Genomic DNA, 23,455 nt, shown 5'->3' on the forward strand with positions numbered 1-23,455 from the left:
TGCTGCCCCTTGGTGGCGGCAGTCAAAAATCAGAGAACAGGCATGACTGAATACTCAAACACAAGCTATGCTCCAAATTGCATACTTTTTCTTCTTACTTTTAGTACGTACTGCAGCTGCCCTTACAAAGTATGTAGTGTAATAAGCGGGATAATGTGCAGCTAGCGGGTCATTTTTGTGAAAGAATCCCCAGTATGCATACAATTGAGACTTCATCATAACATTGTGCCATGAACTTTGACCCTCTTGATCATAAATCCACTGAATCCGAAGTTTTAATGTGAATACTAAAGTAAATATAACACTTATTAGCTCTTCCGGTTATGACTATCTGTCCAGACGGGTGACCAGATCCCAACAAACCAAATGTGGGACAAAGATTATGTTTGTGTGGGACAATGTGGGACACGTTAACAAGGCTGAGAGATAGTCTACAATTTTGATAGAATTTCTATCTAAGTTAAATAATAAACATTTCTATTCTGCCCCTCATCTTATAACATCTCTATGTTTTGCCCGAATGCATCCATAGATCGGCACATCTCCTTTTGCGCTGCACATTTCTTGTGAGACTCGCATGAACTGTGTCGCTTCATGTCTTATTCACCCCCGTGTGAAATTGAAAAATAACTTGCAAATTTCACAAAAAACTCTGCACTGTAAAGAATTGGCTGTAGAATTTACACCTGGCAAAAAAACTGGTCAATAAAGTTTTATAAAATGGCTGTTAATTACTGTAAAAAGAATCACAGTATAAATCAGAGATTTCAAGAATAAAGTCATAATATTACGAGAAAAAAGTCGTAATTTATGAGAATAAAGTCATAATATTACGAGAATAAAGTCGTAATTTATGAGAATAAAGTCATAATATTTCAAGAAAAAAAGTCATATTACGCGAATAAAGTCATAACTTTACGAGAATAAAGTCGTAATTTATGAGAATAAAGTCATAACTTTACGAGAATAAAGTCGTAATTTATGAGAATAAAGTCATAACTACGAGAAAAAAGTTGTAATATTACGAGAATAAAGTCATAACTTTACAAGAAAAAAGTCGTAATATTACGAGAATAAAGTCATAACTTTACGAGAATAAAGTCGTAATTTATGAGAATAAAGTCATAACTTTACGAGAATAAAGTCGTAATTTATGAGAATAAAGTCATAACTTTACGAGAAAAAAGTTGTAATATTACGAGAATAAAGTCATAACTTTACAAGAAAAAAGTCGTAATATTACGAGAATAAAGTCATAACTTTACGAGAAAAAAGTTGTAATATTACAAGAATAAAGTCATAACTTTAAGGGGAAAAAAAATCATAATGTTACGAGAATAAATAATTTGTCTGACCAAACAGTCCAAAGGTAAAAAATATTCAGTTTAAAATTATTTAAAAACACAGAAAAGCAAAACATCAGTAGAACTGAGCTGGTGGGACCAATGAATATTTGGCACTTTTGCTTGTAAAATGACTTTAACAATTAATCACTTATCATAATAGTCCATTGATGACTTAATTAATTGTTTAAACTCTAGACTAGATGGATTCAGAGAAGGCAATTCATGCAAAGAAATGACTCAGGAAGCCATGTTGTGAATGTAATGAGATGTTATGCTGCCCCTTGGTGGCGGCAGTCAAAAATCAGAGAACAGGCATGACTGAATACTTCACAATACAATGTGTTGTTGTAGAATATTTTTGCAGTTAAAAACATTGCAAATTCATCAACATTGCATTCAGTTCTCTTCACCTGTTAAATAAAACAAGCTGCAACAAAGAAAAACTTTTATTAAAAATCTTAAATACGGTTTTAAGCTGAAAGTCCATTGATCGCCTGAGGAGACGTGAGTATTGACAGAGTTGCTCTTTTTCTCATGCACCGTCCCCACCGTCCATGCACCGTGTTTACGGTGTCTGTCTGCCTGAATATACCTGTATTTACCTTCGGTTTTAGTGCATTCCATTGACCTCAAGGGACCCATTTGAAAATCATCGTGCTCCACCTCACTACACCTCAGATCGCTTGAGTCCCATGCTTATGTACATTCAGGTGTCTGCATAGCTTCAGGACTTAACAGCAGTTGTCCTAATTACACTTCATATTTACTTCCCCTGATCTTTACTTCACTATTGGTTTACTTTGTTTCTGTCCAGTTTGAATGAAGTGTTTTACACTGCTCCGCTGCGTACAGCTGATCTCAGCATAAACAAAAATCAAAAATACACGTGGATGATGGCGCAAACTGCATGGAGGGGGAGGAGGGGGGGCCTTCCTAGGCCCTTGGCCTGGGCGGAGGTAATAATTCATTATAATGACACATGGCACATTTAAAATCCCCCCAAAATTGCAGTTTGTGCAGAAATACCTGTTAATGCTTCAGCTCTCGAAGACAAACAGGTTTGATTCAGTGTCTCTAGAAACGTGAGGTGACCTAGTTAACACAGTGGTTTGTCTAGTCTGGGCTAAGTGGCGGCTGTCTCCGTGAAAAGAGGACCATCTCTCCTTGTGTAGATATAAACGGCTCATTCTAAGGTAACAAAAACTCTTATTTTCAGGTGGTTATGCACTAAAGAAAACCTACTCAGTGGTGGAAGAAGAACTCAGATCTTGTGCTTAAGTAAAAGTAGCAATACTACCATGTAGAAATACTCTGTTATAAGTAAGGGTCCTGCATTCAAAATCCTACTTTAGTAAAAGTGCAAAAATATTAGCATATAATATACTTCAAGTAGCAAACATAAAAGTACACATTATGCAGAATTATGTATATTATTGGATTATACTTATTGATGCATTAATGTGTTCATCACTTTAATGTTGTAGCTGGTAAAGCTGGAGCTCATTTTAATGACTTTATATACTGCTGGGTAGTTTAACCAACAATAATGCATCATCATTTATTCGTTGATTATATTTTGTATTAATAATCTGTAAAGTAACGAAAGTTATTAAATCAATGTTGTGGAGTAAAAAGTAAAATATTTCCCTCTGAGATGTAGTGGAGTATCAGAACATGGAAATACTCAAGTAAAGTACAAGTACGTCAAAAATTGTACTTAAGTACAGTACTTGAGTAAATGTACTTAGTTACTTTCCACCACTGAGTACATGTTATACTGTTGTGTTTTTCAAAGCATTCTTTACTGCTCCTGTTGGAATAAAATAATTGTTGATTATTTAACTGCGAAGTAGTAATGTGTTTTTGATACCTTCACTTTTTTACATTAAATCATACCGGGATCTTTGCTGAAATTGATTGAGTAACAGAATATTGATTCATATTTGATCAGCGCTTAGTTTGACCGTTTGATCGGAGTCCGTGAGTGATTGACAGCTGCTCAGAGACGGCAGCTGGACGACAGACTCCACTGGTTGTTTTCTTTCGGTGCCATTAGGCGCACCGGAGGACACACATTTGTTCCAATTCTACCTACCGCAGCTTTAACCGCTTTGAATTATGTTCTTATATTTATTTTCTATTTGCTCCCAAGTCCCCTTTCACAAAAGAATAAGGCTAAAATATTGTCCTAAGAATACATCTAAGTTAATTTAATAGAATACACACAAGAAATTATAGTCAGGTCTATCGTGCTCGAGATTGGGCATTGATAATATAAGCCTATTAATTTACACATTCACACAGTCCTTTCTGTATTTAGCAGCTTCAACTACTTTTAGTCTGATTATGTGTTTAACTTCTTTGTATTTGTTACAGTTTGTTTTCCTGTCACTAATATCTCCGTCTTTGATGATCAAGCTCTTACCTCCTGTAACATTGTGGCTATGTGTCCAGAGCCCTTTTTGTAAAGACTTTCTAGCATAATAATTTTTTTAGTGGCCTTTATTAGTTTACCTATCTTTGGTTTTATTTGATCAGTTCTTGAGGTTTTGTTTTCTGGGTTTTCTGTTATGTTTTTTCCTTGTCATTGTTATTCATTTATGCTTAGTCTGTTTCCTGTTTTATTTACTTCCTGCCTATGTGCATTCCCACTTTTGTAATTGTCTGCCCTGCCCTGATTTGTTCCACCTGTGTCTTATCACCCTGCCCTCCTTCTGTGTCTGATCTCTGTGTTTCCTGTGGTTCATTGTCAGTTTGTCGTCTCTCCTTAAGGGAAGTTACTAGTGTTAGTTTTCCAGTGTTTTAGTGTCCTGTTTTTTTTTTTTTGGATTGGCCTCTGCTTGTTTTGGACTGCATCCCATAAGTTTATTTTTCAGCATTTAAAGGTACAGTGTGTAACATCTGGAGGTATCTAGCGGTGAGGTTGCAGATTTTATCCTCTCCTGTGTGCCAAGCGTGTAGACGAACTACGGTGAAAAACGCGAATGGCCGTCTCTAGAGCCAGTTGTTGTACGAGTAGCGTAGGTCATTTGGAGAATAGCAGAGCTAAGTGTGTGTGTGTGTGTGTGTACGTGGGAAGTGAGTGGCGGAGTGGTGCAGAAGACTACGGAGCCAAGGCGTGGCCATAGAGAGAAAACATATATATTACCTCCTTATGTTGAGTCTGGAAATCTTAAGCCTTGGGCCAAGAACGGCAGAGATCCCAGCTCAATATTCTTCAATGTTCAATTTTAATGGTGTCAGAAAGTCAACACAGGTTACTCAAATGAATCACTTGATGCTGTACAAGTATTTTGCAAAAAGCAGAGTTTTCATCGTGTTTAATATCAACAGACACAAACACAACCAAAACCCGAGCAGGTCCGGACACGTCTGTCCGGACGCAACTGACAAAAACGCAATCTTTACATCATAACCTTGTATACTTGGAACAAAGAACTCACCTCCTATCCTGTCATGATAAATCGTAGTATTCCTCAATTCTACTGGTCTCTGTCTTACTAATCAGCATATACCCTCTGCCATACATATGACCTTGGTACCTCCTCTGCCAGATTCCCTGTTTTGGGACCCCTGCAGCTGCGAGGTTGCTTGGAATTTACATGACATCACTAGAGCTGTGAGTTATAGTGGCCAGTGTGAGTATTACAGCACTGGGGTCAACACAGCAGCACTATGATTGTATGCTGTTTCAGTAGTAAAAACAGTGTTATAGGATTAATACTTTTATCATTGTTTATCACATTTTTATATAGTTAACAAGGGATTACTTCTACACTTCCTAGGCCAATACAGACTGCAGCTGTTATTCATGTGCAGGCTACAGAGAGAAACACTGCTGCTCTGATAACTCTGTTTCTTTATTAATATTAGATCAGTTCAGACAAAAACAGCTGTTGAAGCCCACTGACATCTGATCCAGCTGTGATCAGCTGCTGCTGTCATCAGAAACGGACGTCGCTTCACGTGACGCTTCACGTGACGCTTCAGAGGAAACGACGTCTCATGTCTCTAAAAACATATTTCCTCGTTTCGTCTCTCCTCGAGTCGTTTCCTTGCCTCCTCCGCTCGCATCTCCCGTGGGTGGGACTAAGACGCGAGGAGAGGAGTCGAGGAGAGGAGTCAAGCCGTATAAAAGCACAAATGGGAAAGACCCAAATGTTACGGCGTCACTGATGTAAACAAACTTGGCAGCAGCTTGTCTCGTTTAATTGACAGCTGATTGGCAAATAATCGGTTTGTATCAGAAGGGGGCGGGATGTCTGTGAATTGGATAGAAATTGAGGTTTACCAAATGACTTTATCTTATCAAATTTGTTTACATATTCTTTGAACCTTTGGCGAGCGACTCAGAAATGGGTTGCGAGCGCTTTTTTTGAAAGTCCATGTAATGTGTGTACAGCAGGGAAGGTATTGCACTTAGACCAACTAAAGATGAATAATTTCTCATCACTTTCATTTCAACACAGCATTCATGTCTCGATGGAGCCAGCAAGTGATCCAGAGAAGAGTCTCATGAAAGATGAGGACAGTCCAAATCCTGCTCCAGCAAAGTGTGACGAGAGAGGCCAGTGGGCCAACAAGAGGGAGTTCCTTTTGTCAATAGTGGGACAAATCATCGGACTGGGCAACGTTTGGAGATTTCCATATCTGTGCTTCAAAAATGGAGGAGGTGAGAACATGATTTAAAAGTCTCATTGTATTGTTCAGCAGAAAGTTAAATGACTGGAAGAATGGTATTAAATCATTAACATTTTGTGTTTGTATTTGTCTCCCTATAATTCATTACTTCACTAAATTCTCCCCTTTAGGAGCTTTCTTGGTTCCTTATGTTGTGTTCCTGCTCACCTGTGGAATCCCCATCTTCTTTCTGGAGGTATCTCTGGGACAGTTAACTGGTCAGGGTGGAATCACATGTTGGAGGAAAATATGTCCTTTATTTGAAGGTACTGCTGGTTTATATTCAATACAGTACATAGTCAATTCAATTCATCTTTATTGACAGACTCAAAATCCATTAAAAAACATACAACACGAACAACAATACATAAACACAAAATAGAAACTGCAACTTTTTATAAAAGACAGTTATACCAATGGTTCCACAGGGGTGACTGGCATCTTATAACACTAAAACAAGGATTTGACAGTAGCATGATAATGGTGTTCTGAGAATCATTTAGCTGACATATAAATGTATACATCAGGTTTCTCTCCAGAGCCTGGAAAGTGTTGACACCTGCATTACAGAGCAGCTCGCTTGCACTACACCACCTGGGATTCTTAAGTAATATCTGCATGCAGTCATTGTAGGCAACCTGAAGCTTATGCATGCTCACCTTTTTTAAACTTGGCCCACAGGGGGGCAGTATAGAGGGGAGTGCAATAGGCTCTAAAGAGACCTATCTTGACATGGTCTGAACACATGTAGAATTTTCTTTCCAACATGTTAGCTTGAGCATATAACACACGGCACTGCCTGTACATGTCGTCATCATCAGACATTTGATCTGTAATAAAGTGCCCCAGGTATTTTGTTTTATTACAAACACATAGCAGTTGTCCTGATAGATAAAGAGCCGGAAAGTTTAAGGTTCATATCTTCTTTTTTTCTACAGCACATGACAACACTCCTTTTGCATTGTATTGCACATCATATTTGACCCCATACTCGGAGCATATATTCAACAGCTGTTGAAACCCAGCACTGCTAGGAGAGACAAAAGCCAGATCGTCAGCATACATAAAATGGTTTACCAAGGTGTTACCAATCATACAGCCTGTTTTACAGCCTCTTAGTTGGTCAGATAACTTATTCATGTACACATCGGAAACTCGATTGCCCCATTTGACCTGCATATTCTGGTTCGCATACCAATATGGTACTGATACCAATATAATAGTATTTGAACAACTTGTTACATTACTGGTTGTGTACCCAATGTTGAAATTTGATCATTTTTGTGAATAGGTTTAGGCTACGGCAGTCAAGTGATTATGACATACGCTTTGGTGTATTATATCGTCATCCTGGCTTGGGCTTTCCTCTACCTCTTCTCCTCCTTCCACACTGTACTCCCCTGAGCCAGCTGCAACAACACTTGGAACACAGGTACACATTCGCATTATGATGGTGCCATGGCCTTATACAGTATAAGTATAGTATTACAATCAGTGGCGACAAATAACTAGTTTGTTTCTAGAAGAGGAACTGGAAATGTATTAAAAAAAATCTTTTTTTCTTCCAAAGCTGACTCAATATCAACATGGCAGCATATTCTAAAAATATCTAGCTATTCTAACTTGTTATTTCTTATTCTTCCACTGCAAGAGAACTGCGTTGATTGTGGTTATAATGATTCAGTTTATGGTCACATCAATGAAAATGCAACATCTCCAGTTAAAGAGTTCTGGCAGTAAGTACTCATATCACCAAAATTGTCATAAAAAAAGAGTAAAAAAAAGTCATAAAAATGTACCATAATTTTCCTTCTGCACACAGGAGGAGAGTCCTGGGTTTGTCTGGAGGAATTGAGGAGATGGGCAGTGTCCGCTGGGACCTGGCTGGATGTCTTCTGCTGAGCTGGATCATCTGTTACTTCTGTATCTGGAAAGGGATCAAGACGTCCGGAAAGGTGAGATGTATACTATTATAATCAACGGGATGTTAATAGAACTTCAAACACATTGAAACCGGAACCTTGATGTGTAATTTTACCACCACTGAATTCAGTATGTATTGGTGCTTCTCTCTCAGGTCGTCTACTTCACGGCCACTTTTCCCTACGTGATGTTGATTGTGTTGCTGATCCGTGGGCTGACATTACCAGGAGCTGTAGATGGAATTCGATATTATCTTTCTCCTGATCCAACTCGTCTGACTGATCCTCAGGTGAGGTTCATGTGTGAGTGATGAGTGGATGTATAAGTGACTCACTGTGCAGAACACTGGCACACTTGCAGTGATGAACTTGACGACTTTGACATTAGAATGAGGCTGGCAATAACCAAAACCAAATATTAATTGATCCTACTTGCAAATGTTACATCCACAACTTTTCACTGGTTGACATCTTCATCTTCAATCTTCATTACGATTTAATACAAGAATTTCAGTTGATTTTGACTCAGTCACTCTTACACTGTCCTGCAGACCAAAGAAGCACTTCACTAGAGCATCAAATGTGTCACGGTGGGGAGTACAGTTAGCAGGGGAAGGACCCCCACACACACATGAAACAGATGAGAAGGCAGCAGGATGAATTCAGTGATTTATTGAAAATGACTTACAGGCTGAGAGTCTAAAAGGTAGGCAGGTAACGGGTAACGAAAATGCCATACAGCAAAGATGATAAACTGGAAAAGGAAGTGAACCGGTATAAGTAGTGAGTGACTGATGAGGGAAGTGAGAGCAGGTGAAAGAGGAAATTTGGTGAAAAAAATCTGAGGGCATCTGGTGGACAGGTAGGGAATAGCAACTAATAGTGTCTGAGGAAGTGGGGATGTAGAGGAGGCACCAAGGATCAAACTGTGACAAAATGTGTATAAATCTGTGGCTGAAAATTGTCCCCAACAAACCAACTATTTACTCCTGTTTGAGTGACATTTGCTAAAAACTAGTGTTCTGCTCTTTAGGATGTAACTGAGCCTTTAAAAAAATAAATGGTATATTTGCGACCTGTTTTTAAAGAGTTACATTTGCCACATTCTGGCTAGACCGACTAACAGATTATTCATCTTGATCCTCCGATGGAATTTATTGACAGTAAGAAAAATATAGAATAACTCCAACCTTATCTTTCAATTAGAGACTGCAGATAAGGGACACATCTGCCACATTCAGATGGCTGCATAGGACTTAATCAGTTGAAAGGGAAAGGCTGTCATACAAGCTGTTGTAGATGAGAGATGCTGGTATTATGTGAATATGTAAAAAATTTACTAAGTTAACCCACAGCAACTGCTGCAAAAGCTAGGCACCACTAGGCGGAGCTAAGGATGTAAGATGACAACTAGATACTGTGTTCCAAAATAACACCCCATTTATTCCAATAAAAGTTTCTCACTTGGCGCATATGCTGAAGAAGCTTATCTGGCTTCCTTGGGTTTCTGAGTTTTGGGCCCATAAAGCATGCATGCTACAGTTCTTCAGTGGTCCAGCTGGTTGAGAGCATTTGGGCCAGTGTGTGTCACGTGCCGCAATACCAAGGTTGGCCACAACGCCAAAAATGGACTCACAGCCCAGCGAGGTTCCTGGGCAGGACAGTGTCTGGATATGTTTTATTTTAATTTTAGCATGATCTGTAAACAAGTGTGCACGAGGAAGCAAGTAAAAGGACCCAAATGCAGACGACCGGGCGGACAGGAACAGGACATTTTGACAGAGGCAGACCTGAGGCACACTCATTAAAAACCATGTGAACATAAATGCCAAACATACTGACCACAAATGTGAACTGGATGTAGTAAACATCAAATCAATTAATAAATGAGTATTTAAAGGCAATCACAGCTCATTTAACTATTTTAAGGTGTGGATGGATGCTGGGAGCCAGATATTATTCTCCATTTGTGTCTGCGTAGGCTCTACGCCATCTATGGGAAGCTACAACAAATACAACAACAACTGCTACAAGTAAGGAAAATAAATATTCTATACTTTTTATGCCTTTAACTGTTTATGTGACGTAGGATATAATACCTAATCATCTTTTTTTATTTATTTTCAGAGACACCTTTGCCTTGTGCACACTAAACTGTTTAACCAGCTTTCTTGCTGGCTTTGCAGTCTTCTCTGTCCTCGGCTTCATGTCGTATGAGTTGGGTGTTGACATCTCAACGGTAGCTGAATCAGGTATGGGACGGTTTGTAGGCAAACACTTTGTTGTATGTTAGCTTTGTTGTGCTCCTGTGAAAAACAGTAAATCATAAGTATCTACCAACATGTTTTTGTTTGTACATCTTAAAAAAATAAAAGAAGTTCCCTGCATTCACTGCAAAGTCTGCAAATCCTAAATTAAACTGTACAAACTTGACCTCTGATGTCATGTCCTCACAGTGCTGTGGGCCACACTCTCATCCTTGAACACGTACAGTATTTATGAGGACTCTCTATGGACTACATTCATTGGCTTTCTCTTAACCATAAGAACTACACATCTCACTTAAACCCTTTCCAAATAGATTTGTCCCGCCCTGGTTGTTAGCGACCCTGGTCCGTGCCGTTCACATTGAAATCGACCCTGGTCTGACCCTCCTCTCGACCTGGATCGCAAAGGCGAGTCGGTCAACGCGGGTTAACCCTTTCAAACACACAATCAACCATGGTTCAACCTTGGTTGAGTCCTCGGTGTGAAAGGGGTATTAGGGAGTCTATTCAATACTCCTCTGTAGTGATTGAAGGCCAATTCTTGTGACACAGGAATGTCTTTCTGCAGCAATGCCCAGATGAAGTTTTATCAGTTGGCACACAGACAGGGGTATCCCGTCCTGCTACAGTAGATAACAGACTGGATTATTGTTGTATAAGTCTATACATTGTTTTTAGGAAATTCCTGCATATTATACCTTTTAAGTGACCCCTTTCCACACACACACTCTCATTTGATTCATCATTAATATACACATTTGATTATAGAAGCTTTAACTAAAGTAAATGGCTAACCTTTTGGGGACTGAATTTCTGTACCGAGATTGCAAGTACATCCTCACATGTAGTGGTGTGAACTGATATCTGTCCCCATAATGAGATGCGTACTGCATATGGCACATACAGTATACTGTATACGGTACACACTTCAGCCAAATGCTGTGATATGTGAATTTTCAGATTTCATACAGTTATACCGTAACTGGAAATTCCAAAAGTCATTCTGATGTGGTGACATAATTGTTCTGCAATGTGAGCAAGATGTATTTTCATTTCGCTGCTCTAGTAATGTGACATTTTAGGAAGACAAAGCTTTGAAATGCTCCTAAAATATGAGTAAGTGTAAAGGACAGGAAGTCGGGGATAAGATTGTGTCAGCATCCTCCTTTAAACCAGCTGGGGTGCATTGGGCCAGAAATAAGAGTTTCACTTTTAGTTACTCCCCATCTCAACACAAACTCAGCAGGTCTAATTCTTGCGTCAAATGGACCTATTACTATAAATAGATTATGACCTATAAGAGTACTAATGCCTAACCTATTTTGCCATCTACTTTGGACCACTTGCAGGTCCCGGCCTGGCATTCATTGCTTACCCTCGGGCAGTAGCCATGATGCCTTTACCACAACTCTGGGCTGCCTGCTTCTTCATCATGATAATCTTCCTTGGACTGGACAGTCAGGTAAAGTGTTACCATTCAGCTGTATCTAAAATAAACGTATTCTTATGCTTTGAATTATCACTAAATCTCTACGTGAAAAGACAACTTCAATCTATTTCCCCACTTCCTTTCACTTTTAATTATTTTAATGCTTCATAGCACTTGTAAATGATATATTATTATAACACATTGTCAATGCGTCTGTCTTGTGAGTTGCACTATGTGATCAGGCATTGCATGCAAGACATTAAAAAGCCAAATACCAAAAATACATAAATAATCAGGTTTAATTGCAGGAAGTGTTTTGACAGGATGTACGCTGCTTTGTTTGTTCAAGGTGACGAAAAACTAAAAACATTAATCCAAACCACTAAAGGCCTAAAGGTATCAGTGCGGAAAATGTAGATGTAACACTAATCTTTTACCCACAGTTTGTGTCTCTGGAAAGCTTGGTGACATCCATATCAGACATGTATCCATCCTTCTTTTTCACTGGTCATCGACGTAAACTACTTCTGCTGGCGATCTGTGGTGTATCCTTAGTTATTGGCCTGTTCATGGTGACCGAGGTAAGAGTTTGTTTAACCTGTGAAATTAAAAACTATTACAAAATACTGCACCTGTCTGTAAGTCTCTATATCTGTGTCAAAAATGTTTTGATTTTGAACAAAACAATCTCTTTTCTCTTTCTTATGTGCGGTAGGGAGGACTTTATGTATTTCTGCTGTTTGACTACTATGCTTGCAGTGGAATACCAATCATGGTTTTTGTAATTTTGGAGTCCATCTGTGTGGGATGGATATTTGGTGAGCAACAAAAAACATTTTAGTCAAGGTCAATTGACACATATGCTTTCAATAATGTGGATTTAAAAGTATAGTACAGTATATTAAATAAGCTAACAATAACACAGTATATACCCCCAAAGTAGTGGTACCCCTTTAAACTATGCCATAATTAATAATAGTGGCACTTTTTTGGCAATTTAGACTTTGATCAGACTCTCTGATAGAGTTGTGCTCATCAGTGTTGTTTTCATCAAAATATTACAAATTATATGAAGAAGATATTGAATTGATATTTGCTCATGTGACTCACTTTGCAAATGTTTCTCATCTGTACTGCACTAATAATATAAGTTGTATCCTCAAATTGTATGCAGATGACTGCCCGGTGTTTGATCTTTAAATGTTTATAAAGCTAAAATGTCCGTCTGTCTACAAGGTGCTGAGCGTTATTACGACAAAATAAAGGAAATGATCGGCTACTACCCCTCTTCGTATATGAAATATTGTTGGAAGTTCTTCACACCATCCATCTGTGCTGTAAGTAAATTTATTGTGTATTATTGTGTCTGTAAGACGTAAAACTCAGGAGAAAAAGTCAAAACTGAAAGTAAGCTGAAAAATAAGACTTAAAGAAAAATATATTTATGTTGACAATAATGTATTCTGTTTATCTGCATGTCTCTTCTTTTTTTAATAGGGAATAATGTTATTGTCGCTGATCAAGTTCACCCCGCTGAAATACAACAACACCTACCAGTACCCCTGGTGGGGTTACGCTATCGGGATATTTTTTGCTCTCTCTTCAGTTATCCTGACTCCTCTGTGGATTATCTATAGTATGGCAGTAACCCCGGGAACAGTGAGACAGGTAAGTGTGTCTACTGACAGCACAGCGTACTCCGGTCATCACAAAGATTTACTGTCAAAGATAAAGTTAATAAAACATTGTGTTATTTCAGTTAAATCAGTGTAGTCATTTGCAGTAAAAGATCAATTCCTTGACCTTTTTCTGACCAAACCTACATGCAGCTCACATGGAGCTACGTCTGATAGCTAGTTTGGTAACATAAATCTAAGGCACCCATTTTCAAGTTCCTCTAGAGGAGGTTTTTATTTCTTTTAAGTTTATTTCTCTGCACGTTGTATTTACATGTTCTATGTGAGCTGACTGATGAAAATATAAAATATCACAGAAGACAAATTTGAGGTTTCCAGTGGGGAACTATTCATGTTACAATGCAAGTGATCTGGCAAATATTGATCTTTTCACAGAGACTGAAAACATTATGCACTCCAGCAGCCGACCTATGTAACACACCAAAAAAGACTTTTTACCTTGAAACACCTCGTTCTGATACAGAGCTTCGTGCTTTAACTGAAAAGCCAAAAGATGGCCGTTCTGAAGGTGAGTCACCTGTAATCAGAGACATCAGTCAATGCTCTAAGTTTAATGATCCATAGTGATGTGGTGATTGGTGGTGGGGACTGAATAATTTGGCTTTTCTGTTTCAGTTAATGGTCTTTTCAGTTTGCTCAGAAGTTCTGAGCTGATAATGTTCATAAAGACAATTTGAACACTGTGACAGTAACGTAGAGGTGATCCATACAGGATGCTCAAACTGCATAGATACGATACTGCATGCCTATGTAATGTCTTACAGCATATACTCACTGACGCTAGAGGAGGGAGATAGTAAGAGAGCTTGCCCCCAGAGGATTATCTGTCGTAAAACCAATACCCGATTGGTTCCAAGATTGGACTCTAGTTAGACAACATATCCAAAATTCACTTCACCTTTCCTGTCTCTATGTGCTGCATCAGTGCAGAACTCTGTAGGCGGCCAAAGAAAGGCCAAATCGTTCAGTCCCCTTCAGCTGATAATTTCTGATGTTTTAAACTGAAGCTGAATAGGTCTTTACAGTACATGTAGTAAACGAATAGTCTAGTAGAATATTAATTGCCGTGTTTCTCCATCCTCACAGAAAATGATTGTGTTTTGCATCCCCGAAGACCTGATGAGTGCATCATCAAAGAAGAGTCTAAGGCCTGAACTACAGATCCAAACTCAATCCAGGAGTTATTTACAGTACCTCCTTGGTTTCTTGTGTATGTAATGGATAATACGTACAGAGAAGAAAAAAAGAGTTGATTACAGGTCCAATCTTTGTCTGACAAATGATACATGTCCAATAAAATTGGTGCAGTCAATGTGTTGCTTTCAGCCCGTTCAGTTTAGTGTCCCCGATTTAGATCTGTGGGAGGAATGAGGTGGTATGCATTGCTGATACTACTGACACCAAAGTCAGAAATGCTACACACAATGGCTTTAAACTTGAAAATGGACATTTAAAGAGCTAGTAGAACACCAATATTTTGTTAATGTATTGATATTGTCACACTTATTTTGATTGTATTCAACATTGAACACATAGGCCTACCATAACCACACATTTAATAACTGAAAGGCTCCTTCATGGGGCAGAAACTCAATGGGTTATTCGTAACTAACATGTAGCCCTGTCAATCACTAGCTGCATTTTATCTATCCCTGTTCACACAACATCTATATCTTTTGTCATTGTCAAAACCCTGAAAGGCTGGTACAGGGGTTTGTTGATCTTTCTCACAGATATATTTGTGCACATATATAAGGCTTACATAGAGATCACAGAGACCGGATTGAAAACTGCAAGCTCTCTGGCCTAGACACATTCAATCGTGGTGCTGCCTGTGCAGAAATAGGCATTACAGTGACATTTTTAGGTTGTAGCGGATTCAGTTTTATAGCTAGTGAAGACTCGGATCATATGAAACTAGAATAGAATTAATTTGGCACCTTCAACTGTGTTAATTTTAGCCTGGATTAAGTGTTTATAACTTCTTCGTATTTGTCTAATATTATAGTTTGCTCTTCCTTTTGTAAAATATGCCGCTCTGCCTGTCTGTCTGCCTGTCTGTGGACTTGTATATGTCTGGGATTTATTGTACACTGCAAACACCTCCACGTCCATGTGAACGCGCACACAGCCAGACTGAGAAACCCTGGGTTGACTTACCGAGTTGATAACCAGGTAAAATCTCGATTCTTAGGGTTAGTGAAGCCAGATAACGAGAAGATACCCTGTGTATGTTGAACTCGCTTCGTAGTACAGGCCTCTGCTCTGATTTGTTCCACCTGTCTAATCCCTGCTCTTCTGTATATTTGATCTCTGTGTTTCCCCTGGTTCATTGTCAGTTTTTTGTATCTCCTTGTGGGAAGTTACTAATATTAGTTTTCCAGTGTTTTAGTGTGGTGTAGTGTATTGTAGAGTATCTTTGTTTTGGACTGCATCCCGTAAGTTTATTTTTAGTCATTTAGAGATACAGTGTATAACATATCTGCTATCTAGCTGTGAGGTTGCAGATTGCATCCTCTCCCGTGTGCGAAGCGTGTAGAACAGGGGCCAGCAATCTTTACTATCAAAAGAGCAATTTTAGGAAAAAAAAAAAATCTGTCTGGAGCCGCAAGACATTTGAGCATTGTGATAGAGGTAACACAGTCTATAGTATAAGTATATAGTATATAAGTCTAATGCAGTGAGGGCCCAAGGGCAAATATACTACGGAGTATTAGGGCCACATTGAGGGAAAAAAAATCAGAGATTTCCAGAATAAAGTCATATTATTAGAAAAAAATCTTAATTTTACGAGAATAAAGTCACAACTTTACGACACTCGTTAGGGTTTAACCACACAACCCACGTACCGACTTATTCATTAAAAATACATAAATCCCCGGCCCGGCGGGAAGTCACCTTAGTCCCCCGGCAGGCCAACGAGCTTGCAATACACTGGCGGAAACCTTGCTGTCTTGCTGAAATATCTGTGGCTTGTTGGTGATCTGATGTATTCGACATTTCCTTGAAACTGGCTTTGAACTGGCTTGAAACTGGCTTTTTCAACTGTTGGAAACCATCTGTTTGACAATGTACCTGGAAACCAAAAGGGAAAGAGAGACTGAATATAGTGCAAAATTCATAACAGGTTTTTGCATTATTGCATATCGTTCTGTTATCGTTGACACGTAAGGACCATTATTGTGGCCAAACAATATCGTGTTGAACGATAATCTCGTCATATCGCCCAAGCCTAGTTGTAACTAAATTGAGATGACTGTGACATCTGTTTTAAATGTGAAAAATGGCCTTTTAATAAAAAAGTCATAAATCGGTCATAAACTTTAAAGCCAAAGCTTCACAGATGAAACAGTTAAAGACACTGTTGAGAATGCAAAAAATTTCAGCAACACTCCAGGCATTTTTTCTGTTCTGGGTGTAGCCCGATGAGTTGTCTGTGTCTCAAACATATAAGCCAAAAGAGCCCACAGGAAAAACAGGTTTAGAAGACATAGTTGTGATGGAATTTTCTGAGTGTCTCTCAGAGTGTCTCTCAGAGTGTCTCTCAGAGTGTCCCTCTGTTAACATTATTGGGTTGGAGTTCTGTCTAGGGGAGCCACCGTTATGTGTACAGCTGTGTCTGTAGTAGGGACCATAGAGCCAGTTGCTGGGGCAACCAGGGTCAGAGATGCCAGAGGAACCGAGTAAGTCAAAACATGATAAGGATAAAACACTGAGCACCAGGGAGGAAGGGCAGAGTTGTGAGGGCTTCACGCAGAGAGCACCTCAATGGTGGAGACCTGACAATTGCTCCTTGATCCAGCTTCAATAAACCTTCTGTGTAAGACATCAACAGCTCCGGGGCCTCTTCCTTCCTATTGAGTTACTTTGTGTATCAGAAATTCCACCACAATAGTGATCGATTGATGTGTTGCTTAATCAACTGTTTTATACTTTGAAGATGCACAAACAGCGAGGTACAGACCAGCGTGAAGTCCATTGAGAAAAAAAAACGCGTTTTCATTTTGATGAACTTATATAACTAACAACTTTTGGGCCGTCAGTGAGAGTCTGTCGCCGTTGTCTCTAGCCTCTAGGCTGGGAAAGTGATACAAACATGTACAAGACAACAACCCAAAGAACAGTATGTTCTCACAAGACACTTCTTCAGCAGAGATAATAGGTATAGGAGTTTGTGTTTCCTGAAATATAACTTTAACATAAAAAGTGACATAGCCACTATAGAAGCATATCTGGGGTGTATATGTGCCTTGTACTGTAGTACACATCCATTTAGCTTACTATATGGACTTAAAACACAGTACCAAGTTTACATTTTTCAGAAAGAATGATGTTACCCAGACTTGTGAATAAGAAGCTTGCTGGAGGCCTCATCTCCCTTCATGGATACTGTGCTGTGATCGACCTCATACACTCATGTAGAAGGAGCCATACTGTGATTAAAATGGAAATTGGTGCAGTCAGTGTGTTGCTTTCAGCCCATTCAACTTAGTGTCCCTGATTTATGCATTGCTGATACCCAATGGGTTAGTTCAGGGGTCAGCAACCTTTACTATCAAAAGAGCCATTTTAGACAAAAAAAAAAAAATCTGTCTGGAGCCGCAAAACATTTGAGCATTGTGATGAAGGTAACACAGTTTATAGTCTAAGTATACAGTATATAAGTCTAATGCAGTGAGGGCCCAAGTGCAAATGTACTACGGAGTATTAGGGTCACATTGAGGGAAAAAAGAGATGAGATTTACAGAATAAATTTGTAATATTACGAGAATAAATTCGTAATATTATGAGAATAAAGTCATAACTTTACGAGAAAAAAGTTGTAATATTATGAGAATAAAGTCATAACTTTACGAGAAAAAAGTCATATTACGAGAAAGAAGTTGTAATATTACGATAATAAAGTTGTAATGTTGTGAGAATAAAGTCCTGACTTTACGAGAAAAAAAAGAAAATAACACGTAAAATTACTACTTTATAATATTATGACTCATTAATACATTTGTGCGCATGAGATCAGTATCCAATTATGCACAGACACCTACAGTTCCGCTGGTTACATTTAGTGCAGTTTTGAACCACAAAACCCTCCGTGCTTATACAGTATGTGCACATCAAACGTGTCGTTTTTTTTTTCTTTTTCTTTTAACTTAGTTTTTATTATGAGTTGTTTAAAACTTTCTTGTTTGCTGCTGCCTTTTATTAAACCAAATAATTATATTATACTGCACTATAACTTTTACTCTTGTGTGTTATACTCTATTTTAGCTTCTATCCTAGCTTTTATTTTTAGCTTGTTTTTATTTTCTAATCTAACATTTTTATGTTTTTATGACTGTTTTAATTATGTTCTTTTGCACTTTGTCGCAATGTCCTTGAATGTTTGTGTAAAGCACTTTGAATTGCCCTGTTGCTGAAATGTGCTAGACAAATAGAGCTGCCTTGCCTTACTTTAATTTACGCAAAAAGGTCAGTTCTTTTTTCCCCCTCCACCTTAGTAATAGATAAAAATTTGACCGACCCAATGGAGACATTAAAGCTGAAGTAGGCGAGATTGGAGCAAATATGATTAAAAAAAGTTATTTTTATAAAACGGTCGCTATATTGTGACAGTAGTACATGAAACAGGTAACCTGAAAAATTCATGTGCCTCTGTGTCCTCCGGTGCTCCTAACGGCATCTACAAGATTTCACAGACCGGAAGAAAACAAGCAGTAAGAGCTGATCTGAGGTCTGTTGTCCATCTGCCGTCTATGAGAGCCGGCTGTCAATCACTCGCAAACTCCGATCAAACGGTCAAACTAGGCAGCGCTGATCAATCAATATCATTATATGAATCAATATTATGTTACGATTGTGATGGAATAATTGATACACAAGTTATCTTTGGAAGGAAGAGGTCCGGAGCTGATGATGTCTTACAAAAGAAGGTTTATTGAAGCTTGATCAAGGAGAATTGTCAGGTCTCCACAATAGATGCTCTCTGCGTGAAGCCCTCACAACTCTGCCCTTCCTCCCTGGTGCTCAGTGTCTTACCCCTTATCATGTTTTGACTTACTCCGTTCCTCTGGCATCTCTTTTATTATTATTATTATTATTATTATTGATTCCCGGGGGGAAATTGTGGTGTTACAGTTGCTCTTATATAAATGTAGGGACCTGCCATTTCTGGTGGAAAAGACAATGAACTATGCTTCTCAGGATCCTTAAGTCATGCAGCCATTGGCTGTGGACCAAGCTCAGCCTTTTTTTTTTAATCTAGCTCAATAGAAAAAAAATGAGAGAAAGTTGGCCTACAAATCTGGTGCATTAAAGCACAATTAGGACCAAGAGAGTAAAAAGCACCCTGTGCTCCTCTTACATCTTACTTCTTCTACCTGTTTGGATTATTTTGTTCAGTATCGTGGAATAAAACAATGGACTAATGTTACACTACAGCAGGCTGAGCGGGGACAACAACTGCTGAGTGAAACGTCCACATTTAGTCTTTATTAACTTAAATTGTAGTTATGAAGAAATCAGTCCGACTGTTAGATTAATGTGTTGTTTAACTCCCTGTTTACTGGATCTTGGCACCTGTGTGTGTGCACATTTTGACCCTGGCACCAGCAAGACGCAGGGCGGGCCTGAGGAGTTATCTGTGGCCTACAGTACCGACAGCACAGTATTGACAGACAGCATCCAGTTAGGACACAGTGTTAGTTTATAACCTGTTTTTGTGGACATAACAGCATGTGTCCATGCGAGCCTGTGCGCATAAATTTGCAGTGTGTAAACATGATAATGTTAAATATACACATAATAAAAAAAATGCCCCCCCCTGTCAAAGCTCATTGCCCGTCCACCCTTAACACTCTGGCGCCGACCCTGACCGGAGTACTCCCTTCTGTGTTTTGTGTGGTTGTTTTGGCCTTGAAGAGCTCTGTAGCATCGGCATGAAGCCACCGCAACAGTGTGGTATAGTGTCTCTCCTGAAGGTGTTTTTACGCCAGCAGCTAGTTGTGGTGTTGAAACTTGCTTCCACTGTGATCTAGCCAAACATTGATCAGACCAATAATTTTTCCTTCTACAGTTTGATACTATTCAAGGAAAGTGCATGAAGATCATCTCAAGTTATGTCATGTGGAGATGAAATCAAGGGGCGTAGGTTTCGTTTCAACATTGGTGGAGACACATTAGGTTTGGGGGTCCTCCCCCAGAAAGTTTTGAGTGTCAAACACTTCTCTGTAAAAGCTGTAAAATGAGAAAGTTTGCTCCGGCTGGTGGGCGGTGCTCACACACTTTCTCATTTTACAGCTAAACAGTACACTACAAGATGTTTCTGAAAATATGTGAGGCGAGAAATAGGCATTACAGTAACAGAATACTGATTCATATTTTGCGCTGCCTAGTTTGACCGTTTCATCTGAGTTCACAAGTGATTGACACCTGCTCAGAGACGGCAAGGCTCCAGCTCGGCTCTGATTGGTTGTTTTCCTCTGGTATGTGAAATCTTGCAGATGTCACTAGGAGCACCGGAGGACAGAGGAACATGATTTTTATCAGATTACTTGTCTCGTGCACTACTGTCAGGATATCGATCCATCCATCATCTGTAATCGCTTATCCCATTCGGGGTCGCGGGGGTTCTGGAGTTGATCCCAGCTGACATTGGGGGAAGGCGGGGTACACCTTGGACAGGTCGCCAGACTATCACGGGGCTGACACATAGACAGACACTCACATTCACACCTACGGGCAATTTAGAGTCAACAATTAATCTAACTTGCGTGTCATTTGACTGTTGGAGGAAGCTCGAGAACCCGGAGAAACCCACACTAACATGGGGAGAAAATGCAAACTCATAAAAAATAACTCTTTTAAATCATATTTTAAATAATTTAAATCATGTTTGCTCCAATTCTACCCACTGCAGCTTCAAGACACTGTTGAGACTAGAATGGCACTCGGAGGGCGCAGATCTCCGCCAAGGTGCCTGACTTTAAAAACAGATCACAGCTCACAGCTGGTGGTACCGTGAGGTGGTCGGCTTATTATTAACACGGTGTGTTTCCATGTAACGTATCGGCGGATGTCTCTCTCATTCAGCAGCCTTTTTATGTCTGTATAACGTTACACTACGTTGTCTGCCATCCCGTCATCTACCGCTTTTTTTTAATTCATTTTTGTAAAAAAAAAAAATTCTGAGTGCCCTCTGGGTATTGTCATGGGTGGGGGTGGGGGGTGGGTGGGATATATACCAGTCCAAACATGTTTGTGCAATGGATTGTAAGAGTTGTATTAGCAAAATGTATAAATAAACTCTGTTTAAAAAAAACAAAAAACATAACCTCCTGCCCAAGGCCTTTGACTCATTCCAGGTATTTTCAGTTCTGGGAACAGCCTGTTGTTAATTGCGTGAACATGTATAAACCACGGATTGATGTTTCGCAATCAAACATAGCTGTGACAGTTTATTTCACAACAATGTCTGGCTCGCTGCACATTAACCCGTATGCATGATTATGCAGCTATAACCAGGCAGCAAGCATCTCATCTGGCATACTGTAGATGCTTGCTTCAGGAGGAATTGGCAATTCTGCTCTCTACAGTAGCTCTCTCTCTATTTACCAAACTCCTCTCAACCTGGGTGGGACAGATTTACATTCAGAGGTCACCGAGACTCATTTAATTCTGTGAGTATTCAGACATTAATTGGGAACTAATTTGGCAAAAAAATTCAACACAAAACTTCTCAGCTTCATTGTTGCAAATCTCCTGCTTAACTGTTTGTTGTACAGTTTTTGTGTTGTATGTGGATAAAGTAGTGATGTTAAACTTGTCTGCAACTTGTAATGAACTAAGTCTCTCAGAAGTAACGTTTTTTTACCTTAAGGCTACATTCATGTTTAAGTTCTCTGTGAAACATCTGGACACACGTGTTGTATTCTATTTCTTCAAACTGTGCAGAAAAAATATCTCAGTTGCATTGAGAAGCAGCTAAAAAAGATCATGAAAATATTAATTTTACACCTATATATTAAGCAACTCCGCAGTTGTGTCAGTTTAGGGAGTGTTATGCGAGAATGTTTTAGCTGTGATGAGATCACTAAGATCAGCTAGTTGTGATATTGAGACTTACTTTCACCTTGGTTCTAGCTATGATTAAAGGAACAGATAGCTGGTCATGCTGGTCTTTAGAGCAAAGATGGGCCACTGAGTCCATATAATCTTTCAGACACATCAGAAAATATCACCCATTTGTGCATATTCACCAGTAATCTGTGGTCTCTGCTGCACCAGGATCTACTGACTGAGCATGGAGACTTCATCAGCCACGCCCGGTGGCCTATCTACTCATTCTTTATATCTTGTAAAATAGGCCAGAGAGTGCAGAGAGAGTTATATATAATATAATTATATACTATCATATAACACATTATATTTCAATATATTGGTGCAAAGATTCTGTGCTTGTTAAACATAGTGGGTAACACATTTTATACCACTGATGCACGATTGGCCATCTTAGCGCACCATAGTTGTAGTATTGTACCTGTGGCTCGCCAAACTGTAGTGAAGCTGTCATAGGATTTTACAGGTAGGTTTATTTCAGCACATTACAAATTGTGTTTGCTCCACTTCACTGCTGACCATTTGGAAATAAGGATTCTGTTGATGATTATTACTTGAGTTTTAGATTTATTTATTGCCCTAAAAACTGGCATGGAATATATTGCACTTAGTACACCTAAAAATGAATAATTTCTCATCACTTACATTTCAACACAGCAGACGTGTCTCGATGGAGCCAGCAAGTGATCCAGAGAGGAGTCTGATGAAAGATGACGATGGTCCAAATCCTGCTCCAGCAAAGTGTTACGAGAGAGGCCAGTGGGCCAACAAGAGGGAGTTCCTTTTGGCAGTAGTTGGTGAAATCATCGGTCTGGGCAACGTTTGGAGATTTCCATATCTGTGCTTCAAAAATGGAGGAGGTATAGTAAAAGCATGATTTAAAGTCTCATTCTATTGTTCAGCAGAAAGTTAGATGAGAACAAACTAAATCATTTACATTTTGTGTTTGTATTTGTATCACTATAATTCATTACTTCAATAAATTCTCCCCTTTAGGAGC

The 23,455-nt window shown here is 39.1% G+C and overlaps 1 pseudogene; it reads left to right on the top strand.

Annotated features, from left to right (window-relative positions):
* Positions 1–4,046: 4,046 nt before the first annotated feature.
* LOC141776930 (sodium- and chloride-dependent GABA transporter 2-like) lies at positions 4,047–14,653 on the top strand (annotated as a pseudogene).
* Positions 14,654–23,455: the final 8,802 nt, after the last annotated feature.

Source organism: Sebastes fasciatus, chromosome 11 (genome assembly GCF_043250625.1).
Source record: "Sebastes fasciatus isolate fSebFas1 chromosome 11, fSebFas1.pri, whole genome shotgun sequence".
NCBI lineage: Eukaryota > Metazoa > Chordata > Actinopteri > Perciformes > Sebastidae > Sebastes > Sebastes fasciatus.